The following is a 14,125-nucleotide window of genomic DNA, read 5'->3' as shown; positions in this document are numbered from 1 at the left end:
TATACATATACATATATATACACACATACATATATATATATATATATATATTTTTATATATTTACATATATACATATACATATAGATGTATACACACATATATATATATATATATATATATATATATGTATATATATATATATATATATATATATATATATATATATATATATATATATATATATATATATATCCTATCCCAGCTGCATCGTGGCGGAAGGCGAGGTACACACTGGACAAGTCGCCACCTCATCGCAGGGCCATACGCATACACGTAAAACATTTAGATTTTGGAATTTGCATAAAAAGTGAATACAAACGCTGCTAAGCTTTATTTGACTCCATTTCTAGTCCGGTTGCCAGTCGGGTGGCACGTGGATGCAGAGGGGATGCAGAGTGGATGCAGAGTGGGTGATTGCCCACGCCAAATTTGCACGTGCAAAAACAAAAGAAAACAAAACAGAAGTGGTAATGGAGGACGTGAGATGTGCGAGTGTGAGGGAGAAGAGAGGCAGAAAAAGGCAAATGTGGGATGTTGAAGTGTGGAGGGGGAGGGATGCTGCATTTCAGACTGCAGGAGGAGACAGAAGGATGGAGAGGAGAGAACCAGATGAAGGTAAGATGTACCATCAATTGATCAAATACTATTTGTATGTCAACGCTTTTGCTTAATAAAAGTCCTGCATGTGTTTGGAGAAGGCAACCTGTTAAGCCATTTATGCATCCATAAATCTTCCACTTCATCCCAATAGATCTCAGAAGCTCCTCCTCCATCTTGCCTCTTTATCTATTTTACAATCCACCCACACAATCCCCCCCCCCCCCCCCCCCTCTCTTCCGTATCTCCTTGCTTGTCACTTCCACGCATCCTGAGGGCATCACTCACCACATCCTTCCACTCTCATCCATCATCTCTGCTCCACTCTTTAGTACAGCGCTCACCGCTCTTTCTTAACGGAGAAATGGGGATTTTATTTTTTTACTGTAAAAATCTCCGGTCTTTTTTTTTTTTTTAATGCTGTAAATGCAAGAAAGGTACTTTAAAAAAATATATAAAAAATGTTAAATTATATAATAACATTTTATATTTTATATTTTATATATTTTATAATAAAATATATAAAAACTGTTATTATCAAGGCAAAATTCCGGCAACTCAGTTTATTACCGTACAATCTCGGGGTGTGAATCTTTGGGCACCTAACGATTCAATCTGATTGCAATTCGATTCAGAATCGATTCTGGATTGAACATGATTTTCGATTCAACGAATTATTTGTTTTAACAATTGTAATGGAGCTTTGTCAAAACAGGTTACGAGTTAGAAAAGCGTCTTATTTATTTATAAAAAATGTTAAACTATGAATCATATTAGAATCGAGATGAAGAAGAATCGCGATTCGGATATGAATCCATTTTTTGTGCACCCCGGTAAAATTTTCCGCCATTGTTTTAGTGCAAATAGAAAAATGGAAGCATTGTTTTTTTTACAGTAAAATACTGGCGACTGAGCTGTCGGTTTATTATCGTAAAATCTAGGGACTTGATCCAATTACGATTCCTGTGGTGATGATTTGATTCAGAATCAATTCTTGATTCAATGCAATTTTCGATTCAAACCTATTCTTGCAATGCATTATTTGGGATAATATTTACAACTTTTTTCCAAACAGATTACAGGTTTGAAAAGCTCCCTCTGGTTGCACAGGAGATGACCTAAATGTCTTTTTAAGAATTTGTTCTGTCGAAATCGATTTTTGAAAATGATTAAATCGATTTAGAATCTGGATGAAAAAGAATTGGGATTTAATTTTCAATGTTGTGAACCCCAAGCAAAATCTACGGCCATTGTTTTAGTCTAAATCAGGGGTCCCCAAACTTTTTGACCCGGGGGCCGCATTGGTATAATAACACACACATATATATATATATATATATATATATATATATATATATATATATATATATATATATATATATATATATATATATATATATATATATATATATATATATATATATATATATATATATATATATATGTACTGTATATGTGTGTGTGTGTGTGTGTGTGTGTGTGTATATATACACACATATATATACACATCCTGTATATATACATACACATATACTTTATATATATATACACATATTTACATATATATATGCATATATACAGTATATATGTACATACATGTGTATACATATATATATATATATATATATATATATATATATATATATATGTATACAATATATGTGTATGCATATATACAGTAGGTGTATACATATGTGTGTATATATATATACATATATATATATATATACATACATATATATACATACTGTATACACACATACACACACATATACTGTATATATGTACACATATATACATATATACAGTATATATGAATATATGTGTGTATTTACATTATATTATATATATATATATATATATATATATATATATATATATATATATATATACATACTGTATATATACATACACATAAACAAAATAAATACACACACACACACACACACACATAAACATATTTACATGTATATACATATATACAATATATACTGTATGTATATATATATATATATATATATATATATATATATAGGAACAGACACACACACAAAAAAAAAAAAAAAATTATATATATATATATATATATATATAAATATATATATATATATATATATATATATATATATATATATATATATATATATATATATATATATATATATATATATATATATTCCATTTACACCAGTGGTCCCCAAACCAATGGCCCCCCTTTTTCCATTTACACCAGTATGTATATATATATATATATATATATATATATATATATATATATATATATATATATATATATATATATATATATATATATATATATATATATATATATATATATGTACATACTGGTGTAAATGGAAAAAGGGGTGCCATTGGTTTTTTTAACGGTAAAATTCTGATGACTCAATCGCCAGTTTTTCCACTCTAAAATCCACATCTCACACCGGATTACTGAACATGAAAAAAACGATACCACTTTTATTTTTACGGTAAATATCCCCGTAAAATCTACTGACTTTTCCCCCACAGCGTCTCTTCTCTCCGCCACCCCTCCAGAGTGTGATGATGACTTATGGGAGGACGGAACATTGAACACAGCCTGAAGAATGGAGAAGAGTGCAAGAGACCACCTGGAATCTACCTGAGACTTGAAAACAAGAGCAAGGAAACAGACTTTTTTCTTAATCCGCAGGCTTCCATGGGTCTGGGAAGGGTGCGGAGACCGTGAACGTAGGATGGCGTGTTGCTAGGGAAGAGCTCCGAGAACAGTTGCAATCTTCTGGAAGGAAAAGGGAGGAGATAACAGTATGACTCACAGCAGCTCGAATGCTGTTTTGTATGCCGGAGCAGAGCCGGGGGGAGATAGAGGAGAAACGAGACACACACAGGAAGATAAATAGAGCGCACACCAGTACAAGTGAGCAGTTGTCGAATGAAGAAAGAAGACCGAGGGACGGTGAGTTAGAGACGGTGGGAGGAGGAGGGCGAAGGTGAAAGTTGGAGGAGAGTTGATAGAGGGAAGGGTTGTTGAAGACTGGGCACTGGAAACAAGACCGCTGCCAAAAATGTGACATTTGAATACGAGAACATGAGAACAAAGTCGCTCCAGACCAAAATAGAAACGCGGCAAAGCAGTAAACACAACATGGGAAGTTGAACTGTGACGACTGCTTTTAAATATTCATGCCGACGAAACACTCTGGGAAAGAACTTGCGTCTCCCTCCGTCGCAAAGGGACTACAGGACGATTGTTTCTCAGGTGGAGATCACGTGGAGTTTTGTTCTTCTTCTTTGTTAATACCTCGAAACAGGACCTAGTACTCGCCTGTCGGAGCTTGGACGGGTGTCAAGAGAAGGCATTGGCTGTTGGACAAATATCTGAAGGTCTGACGAATCCACATATGACAGTCCGTTAAGGTCAGACCAGATCGACTTTCAAGGTTTCTATTCACCGAACCTGTTTGGAATCCACTGTACTCAAGACGGATTCCTAGAACCTAGAAAATCCTATTTCTAGATAAGGACGGCTGCCGTAGCTGGAGGGAGCCCTGTGCTGGCTGTCCGTAGAATCATCCTTCAGGATCCAGAATGTGTCGTTTTTGTTTGGCACCGAGGCTTCAGGATACTCTCCCTCAAGCCCTGACCTGAATATCCAATTCCTCAAAAACAATAAAACAGGACAGCAACACGGTCTCGCAGCCCCGCAGCTGTAGAAAGACCAGCTTGGCGTTGGCGTGCGTCCGTAAGGACTGTCGAGGAGCTCCAGAAGGATGTAGACTTGTGTGTGCCTGCCAAGCTTCCCAGACAGCTGAAGTGTGTGTGGGGTGTGTGTGTGTGTGCGATACAACTGGACCAGAGCAGCGGTGGTGAGCGGAGGCACTGGGAGGGGGACGAAGGTGAGGAAAACCAAGGGACGAGAAGATCGGGAGAAAAACTGACATCATGCTCGGCTAAAGAAAATAATGACAATAGTTTCTAGCTGCCCCCCTGGTGCAATGTGTGGTGAGTATATATTTGTATCCACTGTGTGTGTGTGTGTGTGTGTCATGCATGTGACACATGAATGACAATCACATCTCCTAGGGATGTTGGTCAAAGTCACCACAACAACAATGCTGGTATTGTTCATGTGCTGCTGCTCCACGAGATGCATCAAGCATTCATTAGTTCCGTATTTTCCGGACTATAAGGCGCACTTAAAATCATTTTAAAGTGCGTCTTATAACCCGGTGCGCCTAATGTACGGAATAGTTCTGGTTTTGCTTTGCGATCTCGAAGCAATTTTATGTGGTACATGGTGTGATGATAAGTGTGACCAGTAGATGGCAGTCAAACATAAGAGATAAGTGTAGACTGCACTACGATGGCAATATGACTCAAGTAACAACAACATTTTATAAGTTCCATTGAAAATATAGAACATTGCACACGGCGCTCAAAAATCTATCAGAATGTTTTAGTACGACTTCGGTAAGCTATGAAGCCACACCGCTTGATGGATTGTACTGTGCTTCAACATAGGAGTATTATTATTGAGTTGAGTTGAGTTTGAGTTTATTTCGAACATGCAATCATACAACATGATACATCACAATCTCCAGTTTCTCTTTTCAACATGTTCGAAAAGGAGTAGGAAGAAGCAGAGCTTATTTAATCCTACCCCTTTTCTTTTACATAACAGTTGCTAAAACTTTTGTTCACTTCCTGTTCTCAATTTATTCACAATATACTCCATAAGCAATCACAATAAAATAAGTAAATAAATGATAATTGGTGAAGTAAGTTACATTTCATATGTTGAGATAAGTAAGATTACTTTGTGAGTGAAAGAATGAAAGAATGGATGAGTTAAATACATTCCGAATGTTTATCATGGTTCTTCTTCTTTGTACTTTGTAAACACTTTAAGTTTGAAGAGTTTCTTGAAGTGGATCATATTAGTACATTGTTTGATTGCTTTGCTTAATCCATTCCATCATTTAATTCCACATACTGATATACTGAAGGTCTTAAGTGTTGTACGTGCATACAAATGTTTTAAATTACATTTCTCCCTAAGATTATATTTCTCCTCTTTTTTTGAGAAGAATTGTTGTATATTCTTGGGTAAGCAGGTTATAGTTTGCTTTGTGTATCATTTTAGCTGTTTGCAAATTCACTATGTCGTAGAATTTCAGAATCTTTGATTCAATAAATAAAGGATTTGTGTGTTCTCTATATCCAACATGATGTATTATTCTAACTGATCTTTTTTGTAACACTGTTAATGAATGAAGTGTACTTTTGTAGTTATTTCCCCATATTTCTGCACAATAACTCAGATATGGTAACACTAGTGAGCAGTAGAGAATATGAAGTTATTTTTTGTCTAGAACATGTTTTGCTTTATTCATTATTGACGTGTTCCTTGCTACTTTATGTTGTATATTTTTTAACGTGAGATTTCCAGTTCAATTTATCATCAATCATTATACCAAGAAATTTGTTTTCATTTACTCTTTCAATTTCTATTCCGTCTATTTGTATTTGTGTTTGACTTTCTCTTCTACTGTTACCAAATAGCATTATTTTAGTTTTACTGAGATTCAACGATAGTCTGTTTTTGTCAAACCATCTTTTTAATTTGTTAATTTCTTCTGTTGTTATTTGTAGCATCTTCTGTGTGTTCTCTCCTGAACAAAACGCTGTTGTATCATCCGCAAATAATACTAACTTTAAATCTTTTGTAACTTTACAAATGTCATTTATATATAGATTGAATAATTTAGGTCCTAGTATTGATCCCTGAGGTACACCACAGGATATATTTAGCGTTGTAGAGGTGTGTTCGCCTACCTTCACGTATTGTTTCCTGTTCATTAGATAACTTCTTATCCAGTTTAAGACTAACCCTCTGATGCCATATCGTTCTAGTTTTTTGATTAAAATATTGTGATTAATTGAGTCAAATGCTTTAGTTAGATCCATAAAAACTGCTGCCGCACATTTTTTATTATCTATAGCATTGGTAATTTCTTCTGTAATTTCAATTAAAGCCATCGAAGTTGAAACATTAGCTCTGTATCCATATTGATTTTCTTCGAGTATTCTATTTTTATTTATGAAACGCTCTAGTCTGTTATTGAACAGTTTTTCAATGATTTTAGAAAATTGTGGAAGTAAGGAAACAGGTCTATAATTTGTAAATTGATGTTTGTCGCCAGTCTTGTAAATTGTAAAAATGGTGTGTGTATAAGGTAAGACATATTATCTGGCGTTTTGTTTCGCAATATTATGCAAGAGCAACTTTTCTTACCTTCTGGTACCTGCTGATCTGTATTTGGGATCTGCATAAGTCCTGAAAATTTGCTCGCATCCGCCTTTGTAGTCCGTGCCGACACCGTAGTCGATAAGCTTCTTCTTTTTCCTCTATCTTCTTGTTATGGTGTCAGGTACAAACACTGATGACATCTATTAAAACAGACAAGAAGCAAGGAATTATGCATAGACAGAGTTACATATTTTTTTACATTTAAAACACTTCCTTGTGGTCTACACAACATGTAATGGTGGTCCTTTGGTCAAAAAGTTGCATGGATGATGTTTTACGGATCATCTTCAAGCCGTTTTGTAGGCGGTCTTATTCACGTGCCTCCACTTCGACAGTGTCTTCTCCCCGCCATTTTTTGTCGTTTTTAGCACTTCCATAGCGAAACTACTGAGAGATATAAGTTAGAACTGTACGCTACTTCGTATTAGAAATGGCAACAGGGGAGGATGAATGCCCCACAACAAGAAGATAGAGAACAAGAAGGAGATTATTGACTATAATGGCGCATTTTCGGGACTTATGCAGATCCCAAATACACATAAGCAGCTACCAAATGGTAAGAAAAGTTGTTTTTTGCGTAATATTGCCAAAAAAAACACCAAATAGTGTCTCCTAATAGGTGCCATTTTGGGGTCCTTATACACACACCATAGTAATACTTGTATGTTGAAGCACAGTACGTCTGACTACTGTGTAATGTTTCGCGTTTCACCAAGCGGTGTGGGTTCATAGCTTACCGAAGTTGCATTTTGACAGACTTTTTATCGGTTATTTTATTAACCGATAAATATGAAAATAATTAGATGATACGTTGTCACGAATCATATATTGTAAATCCTAATAGGTGCCATTTTGGGGTCCTTATACCCAAACCATAACAATACTTGTATGTTGAAGCACAGTACGTCTGACTACTGTGTAATGTTTCGCGTTTCACCAAGCGGTGCGGCTTCATAGCTTACCGAAGTTGCATTTTGACAGACTTTTTATCGGTTATTTTATTAACCGATAAATATGAAAATAATTAGATGATACGTTGTCACGTATCATATATTGTAAATCCTAATAGGTGCCATTTTGGGGTCCTTAAACCCAAACCATAATAATACTTGTATGTTGAAGCACAGTACGTCTGACTACTGTGTAATGTTTTGCGTTTCACCAAGCGGTGTGGCTTCATAGCTAACCGAAGTTGCATTTTGACAGACTTTTTATCGGTTATTTTATCAACCGATAAATATGAAAATAATTAGATGATACGTTGTCACGTATCATATATTGTAAATCCTAATAGGTGCCATTTTGGGGTCCTTATACCCAAACCATAATAATACTTGTATGTTGAAGCACAGTACGTCTGACTACTGTGTAATGTTTCGCGTTTCACCAAGCGGTGTGGCTTCATTGCTTACCGAAGTTGCCTTTTGACAGACTTTTTATCGGTTATTTTATTAACCGATAAATATGAAAATAATTAGATGATACGTTGTCACGTATCATATATTGTAAATCCTAATAGGTGCCATTTTGGGGTCCTTATACCCAAACCATAATAACACTTGTATGTTGAAGCACAGTACGTCTGACTACTGTGTAATGTTTCGCGTTTCACCAAGCGGTGTGGCTTCATAGCTTACCGAAGTTGCATTTTGACAGACTTTTTATCGGTTATTTTATTAACCGATAAATATGAAAATAATTAGATGATACGTTGTCACGTATCATATATTGTAAATCCTAATAGGTGCCATTTTGGGGTCCTTATACCCAAACCATAATAATACTTGTATGTTGAAGCACAGTACGTCTGACTACTGTGTAATGTTTTGCGTTTCACCAAGCGGTGTGGCTTCATAGCTAACCGAAGTTGCATTTTGACAGACTTTTTATCGGTTATTTTATTAACCGATAAATATGAAAATAATTAGATGATACGTTGTCACGTATCATATATTGTAAATCCTAATAAGTGCCATTTTGGGGTCCTTATACCCAAACCATAGTAATACTTGTATGTTGAAGCACAGTACGTCTGACTACTGTGTAATGTTTCGCGTTTCACCAAGCGGTGTGGCTTCATAGCTAGTCGAAGTTGCATTTTGACAGACTTTTTATCGGTTATTTTATTAACCGATAAATATGAAAATAAATAGATGATACGTTGTCACGTATCATATATTGTAAATCCTAATAGGTGCCATTTTGGGGTCCTTATACCCAAACCATAATAACACTTGTATGTTGAAGCACAGTACGTCTGACTACTGTGTAATGTTTCGCGTTTCACCAAGCGGTGTGGCTTCATAGCTAACCGAAGTTGCATTTTGACAGACTTTTTATCGGTTATTTTATCAACCGATAAATATAAAAATAATTAGATGATACGTTGTCACGTATCATATATTGTAAATCCTAATAGGTGCCACTTTGGGGTCCTTATACCCAAACCATAATAACACTTGTATGTTGAAGCACAGTACGTCTGACTACTGTGTAATGTTTCGCGTTTCACCAAGCGGTGTGGCTTCATAGCTTACCGAAGTTGCATTTTGACAGACTTTTTATCGGTTATTTTATTAACCGATAAATATGAAAATAATTAGATGATACGTTGTCACGTATCATATATTGTAAATCCTAATAGGTGCCATTTTGGGGTCCTTATACCCAAACCATAATAACACTTGTATGTTGAAGCACAGTACGTCTGACTACTGTGTAATGTTTCGCGTTTCACCAAGCGGTGTGGCTTCATAGCTAACCGAAGTTGCATTTTGACAGACTTTTTATCGGTTATTTTATCAACCGATAAATATAAAAATAATTAGATGATACGTTGTCACGTATCATATATTGTAAATCCTAATAGGTGCCACTTTGGGGTCCTTATACCCAAACCATAATAACACTTGTATGTTGAAGCACAGTACGTCTGACTACTGTGTAATGTTTCGCGTTTCACCAAGCGGTGTGGCTTCATAGCTTACCGATGTTGCATTTTGACAGACTTTTTATCGGTTATTTTATTAACCGATAAATATGAAAATAATTAGATGATACGTTGTCACGTATCATATATTGTAAATCCTAATAGGTGCCATTTTGGGGACCTTATACCCAAACCATAATAACACTTGTATGTTGAAGCACAGTACGTCTGACTACTGTGTAATGTTTCATGTTTCACCAAGCCGTGCAGCTTCATAGCTTACCGAAGTTGCATTTTGACAGACTTTTTATCGGTTATTTTATTAACCGATAAATATGAAAATAATTAGATGATACTTTGTCACGTATCATATATTGTAAATCCTAATAGGTGCCATTTTGGGGTCCTTATACCCAAACCATAATAACACTTGTATGTTGAAGCACAGTACGTCTGACTACTGTGTAATGTTTCGCGTTTCACCAAGCGGTGTGGCTTCATAGCTTACCGAAGTTGCATTTTGACAGACTTTTTATCGGTTATTTTATTAACCGATAAATATGAAAATAATTAGATGATACGTTGTCACGTATCATATATTGTAAATCCTAATAGGTGCCATTTTGGGGTCCTTATACCCAAACCATAATAATACTTGTAAGTTGAAGCACAGTACGTCTGACTACTGTGTAATGTTTCGCGTTTCACCAAGCGGTGTGGCTTCATAGCTTACCGAAGTTGCATTTTGACAGACTTTTTATCGGTTATTTTATTAACCGATAAATATGAAAATAATTAGATGATACGTTGTCACATATCATATATTGTAAATCCTAATAGGTGCCATTTTGGGGTCCTTGTACCCAAACCATAATAACACTTGTATGTTGAAGCACAGTACGTCTGACTACTGTGTAATGTTTCGCGTTTCACCAAGCGGTGTGGCTTCATAGCTAACCTAAGTTGTCGAATTTTGACAGATTTTTTATCGGTTATTTTACTATGTTAAATATGAAAATAATTAGATTTATCGATTTATTGTCACATACCTAGACACTGTTGTCACGTATCTTATATTGTAAATCCTAATAGGTGCCATTTTGGGGTTCTTATACCCAAACCATAATAACACTTGTATGTTGAAGCACAGTACGTCTGACTACTGTGTAATGTTTCGCGTTTCACCAAGCTGTGCGGCTTCATAGCTTACCGAAGTTGCATTTTGACAGACTTTTTATCGGTTATTTTATTAACCGATAAATATGAAAATAATTAGATGATACGTTGTCACGTATCATATATTGTAAATCCTAATAGGTGCCATTTTGGGGTCCTTATACCCAAACCATAATAACACTTGTATGTTGAAGCACAGTACGTCTGACTACTGTGTAATGTTTCGCGTTTCACCAAGCGGTGCGGCTTCATAGCTTACCGAAGTTGCATTTTGACAGACTTTTTATCGGTTATTTTATTAACCGATAAATATGAAAATAATTAGATGATACGTTGTCACGTATCATATATTGTAAATCCTAATAGGTGCCATTTTTGGGGTCCTTATACCCAAACCATAATAACACTTGTATGTTGAAGCACAGTACGTCTGACTACTGTGTAATGTTTCGCGTTTCACCAAGCGGTGCGGCTTCATAGCTTACCGAAGTTGCATTTTGACAGACTTTTTATCGGTTATTTTATTAACCGATAAATATGAAAATAATTAGATGATACGTTGTCACTTATCATATATTGTAAATCCTAATAGATGCCATTTTGGGGTCCTTATACCCAAACCATAATAACACTTGTATGTTGAAGCACAGTACGTCTGACTACTGTGTAATGTTTCGCGTTTCACCAAGCGGTGCGGCCTCATAGCTAACCGAAGTTGCCGAATTTTGACAGATTTTTTATCGGTTATTTTATTATGTTAAATATGGAAATAATTAGATTTATCGATTTATTTTCACATACCAAGACACCGTTGTCACGTATGTTATATATAGTGGAGCGTCATTGCTCGGTTGGGAGAGTGGCCGTGCCAGCAACTTGAGGGTTCCAGGTTCGATTCCCGCTTCCGCCATCCTAGTCACTGCCGTTGTGTCCTTGGGCAAGACACTTTACCCACCTGCTCCCAGTGCCACCCACACTGCTTTAAATGTAACTTAGATATTGGCTTTCACTATGTAAAAGCGCTTTGAGTCACTAGAGAAAAGCGCTATATAAATATAATTCACTTCACTTATATTGTAAACTGAATCGATACATTTTGACCCAATAACTCATTGCAAATTCGCGAAGTTACAACAAACTACCAACATTTTCGGACCGCATTGTCGGTGAGTGGGTCTATTCAGGTCTATTTTCATACAAAAGGCGCACCAGATTATAAGGTGCATTAAAGGGGTCATGTTACGGTGCCATTTTGGGGGTCCTTATGCACACAACATAATACTACTTGTACGTTGAAGCACAGTACGTCTGACTACTGTGTAATGTTTCGCGTTTCACCAAGCGGCGCGGCTCCATAGCTTACCCAAGTTGCATTTTGACAGATTTGCCGTGTGGAATGGTCTTATATTCTCGATGAAACATCAACGTTTTGGCGTTGCTTGCTTTATTTACTGAACAGGCGTATCTCTAATGTGTGGCTGCCATCTACTGGTCACACTTATCATTACAGTACGTATTAAATAAAATTGCTTTGAGGTCGGTAAGCACAACCAGAAATAATCCTTAGATTAGTCGCACTGGGTTACAAGGCATTTATTGTCAATTTTTGAGAAAATAAAAGGATTTTAAGTGCGCCTATAATAAATAAAAATAAAATATCTCTTAAGCTAGAAAGGCAGGCGCTTTATCCCGCATACAGACACATTACCTCGTCATTTTCGCTGTAACACATACAGTGCATACATGTACACTCACTCTGTCACGGTGGTTCATCCTCTCGCACACTCGCACATGCTCCCGCTGTAAAAACACACGAACACGGGTGAACGGCGGGGCTGTGGCTGAGGAGAAGTGACAGTCCCTTCACGGCCGCCGGCCTCCTATTCTCCGAGCGCTGGCTAGTCAAGCTCGTAATGAGGCCGTGGAACCTTCTAAGTGTCATCCAGATCTGGTTCCCACACCGTGGCCCCGTGCTGCCCCATGAGGAGATAAGAACACAGTCTGGAAATTATTTATGAGGGTTTTTTTTTCCATTTATAGATTCCTTATTTGGTAGTACACGGCTAAGAATACTGTGCCTTTAAGCTAAGACAACTCTATTTGAAGTGCTTGTGTGACATAAAAGTATTGACTTGATGACATTATGCAGTCAATAAGAGATTCTTAACCCAGCAGGCACAAGACATTGATACAACGTTGATTATACATACATGTTGTCTTAGAATATTTCTAACAAAGTGGTCAAACAAAATTGTCTTTCTTAGATTTATGCAGTATATTTGACCAGTATCTATTTTTGTAATCAACCTGACCTAACCCAAGGTATGTATACATATATACATGTATACATATACATACTATATATATATATATATATATATATATATATATATATACATATATATACACATACCATACGTATGTATATATACATACATATATATATATATATATGTATACATATACATACATACGTATATATGTATACATAAAAATATACACATGTGTGTATATATATGTATACATATACATGTATGTATAAATATACATATAGTGTATACATATACACACATACAGTATATCTATATACACATACATATGTATGCATATACCTACACATGTATACATGTTCCTACATATATACACATGTATACATATATATGTATACATATACATATATATGTATATATGTATACATATACATATATACATATATATGTATATAAGTATACATATATATATATATATATATATATATGTATATATGTATACATATACATAAATATATATATGTATACAGTATATATATACACATATATACATACATATATATACATACATACATACAAACATACATACATACATATATGTACACACATATATATATATATATATATATAGTATATATGTATGTATACATATATATACAGAATGCGTATATATGTATATATATATATATATATATATATATATACAGTATATATGTATATATACACATATATACAGAATGTGTATATATGTATATATATATATATATATATATTTAAATATACATATATACACATTATGTATATATGTGTATATATACATATATACAGAATATATATGTATA

The 14,125-nt window shown here is 35.1% G+C and overlaps 1 protein-coding gene across 1 annotated transcript in view; it reads left to right on the top strand.

Annotated features, from left to right (window-relative positions):
* Nucleotides 1-468: 468 nt before the first annotated feature.
* The window catches only part of LOC133572913 (protein TUNAR-like), a 37,438-nt gene continuing 23,781 nt past the window's right edge, over nucleotides 469-14,125 (top strand). The window contains exons 1-2 of the mRNA XM_072911958.1: nucleotides 469-616; nucleotides 3,128-4,600. The gene's annotated coding sequence lies outside the window, so the exon portion shown is untranslated. The remainder of the gene's footprint in view (nucleotides 617-3,127; nucleotides 4,601-14,125) is intronic.

Source organism: Nerophis lumbriciformis, linkage group LG30 (genome assembly GCF_033978685.3).
Source record: "Nerophis lumbriciformis linkage group LG30, RoL_Nlum_v2.1, whole genome shotgun sequence".
Classification (NCBI taxonomy): domain Eukaryota; kingdom Metazoa; phylum Chordata; class Actinopteri; order Syngnathiformes; family Syngnathidae; genus Nerophis; species Nerophis lumbriciformis.
This window is presented reverse-complemented; position numbering and strand designations above follow the sequence as displayed.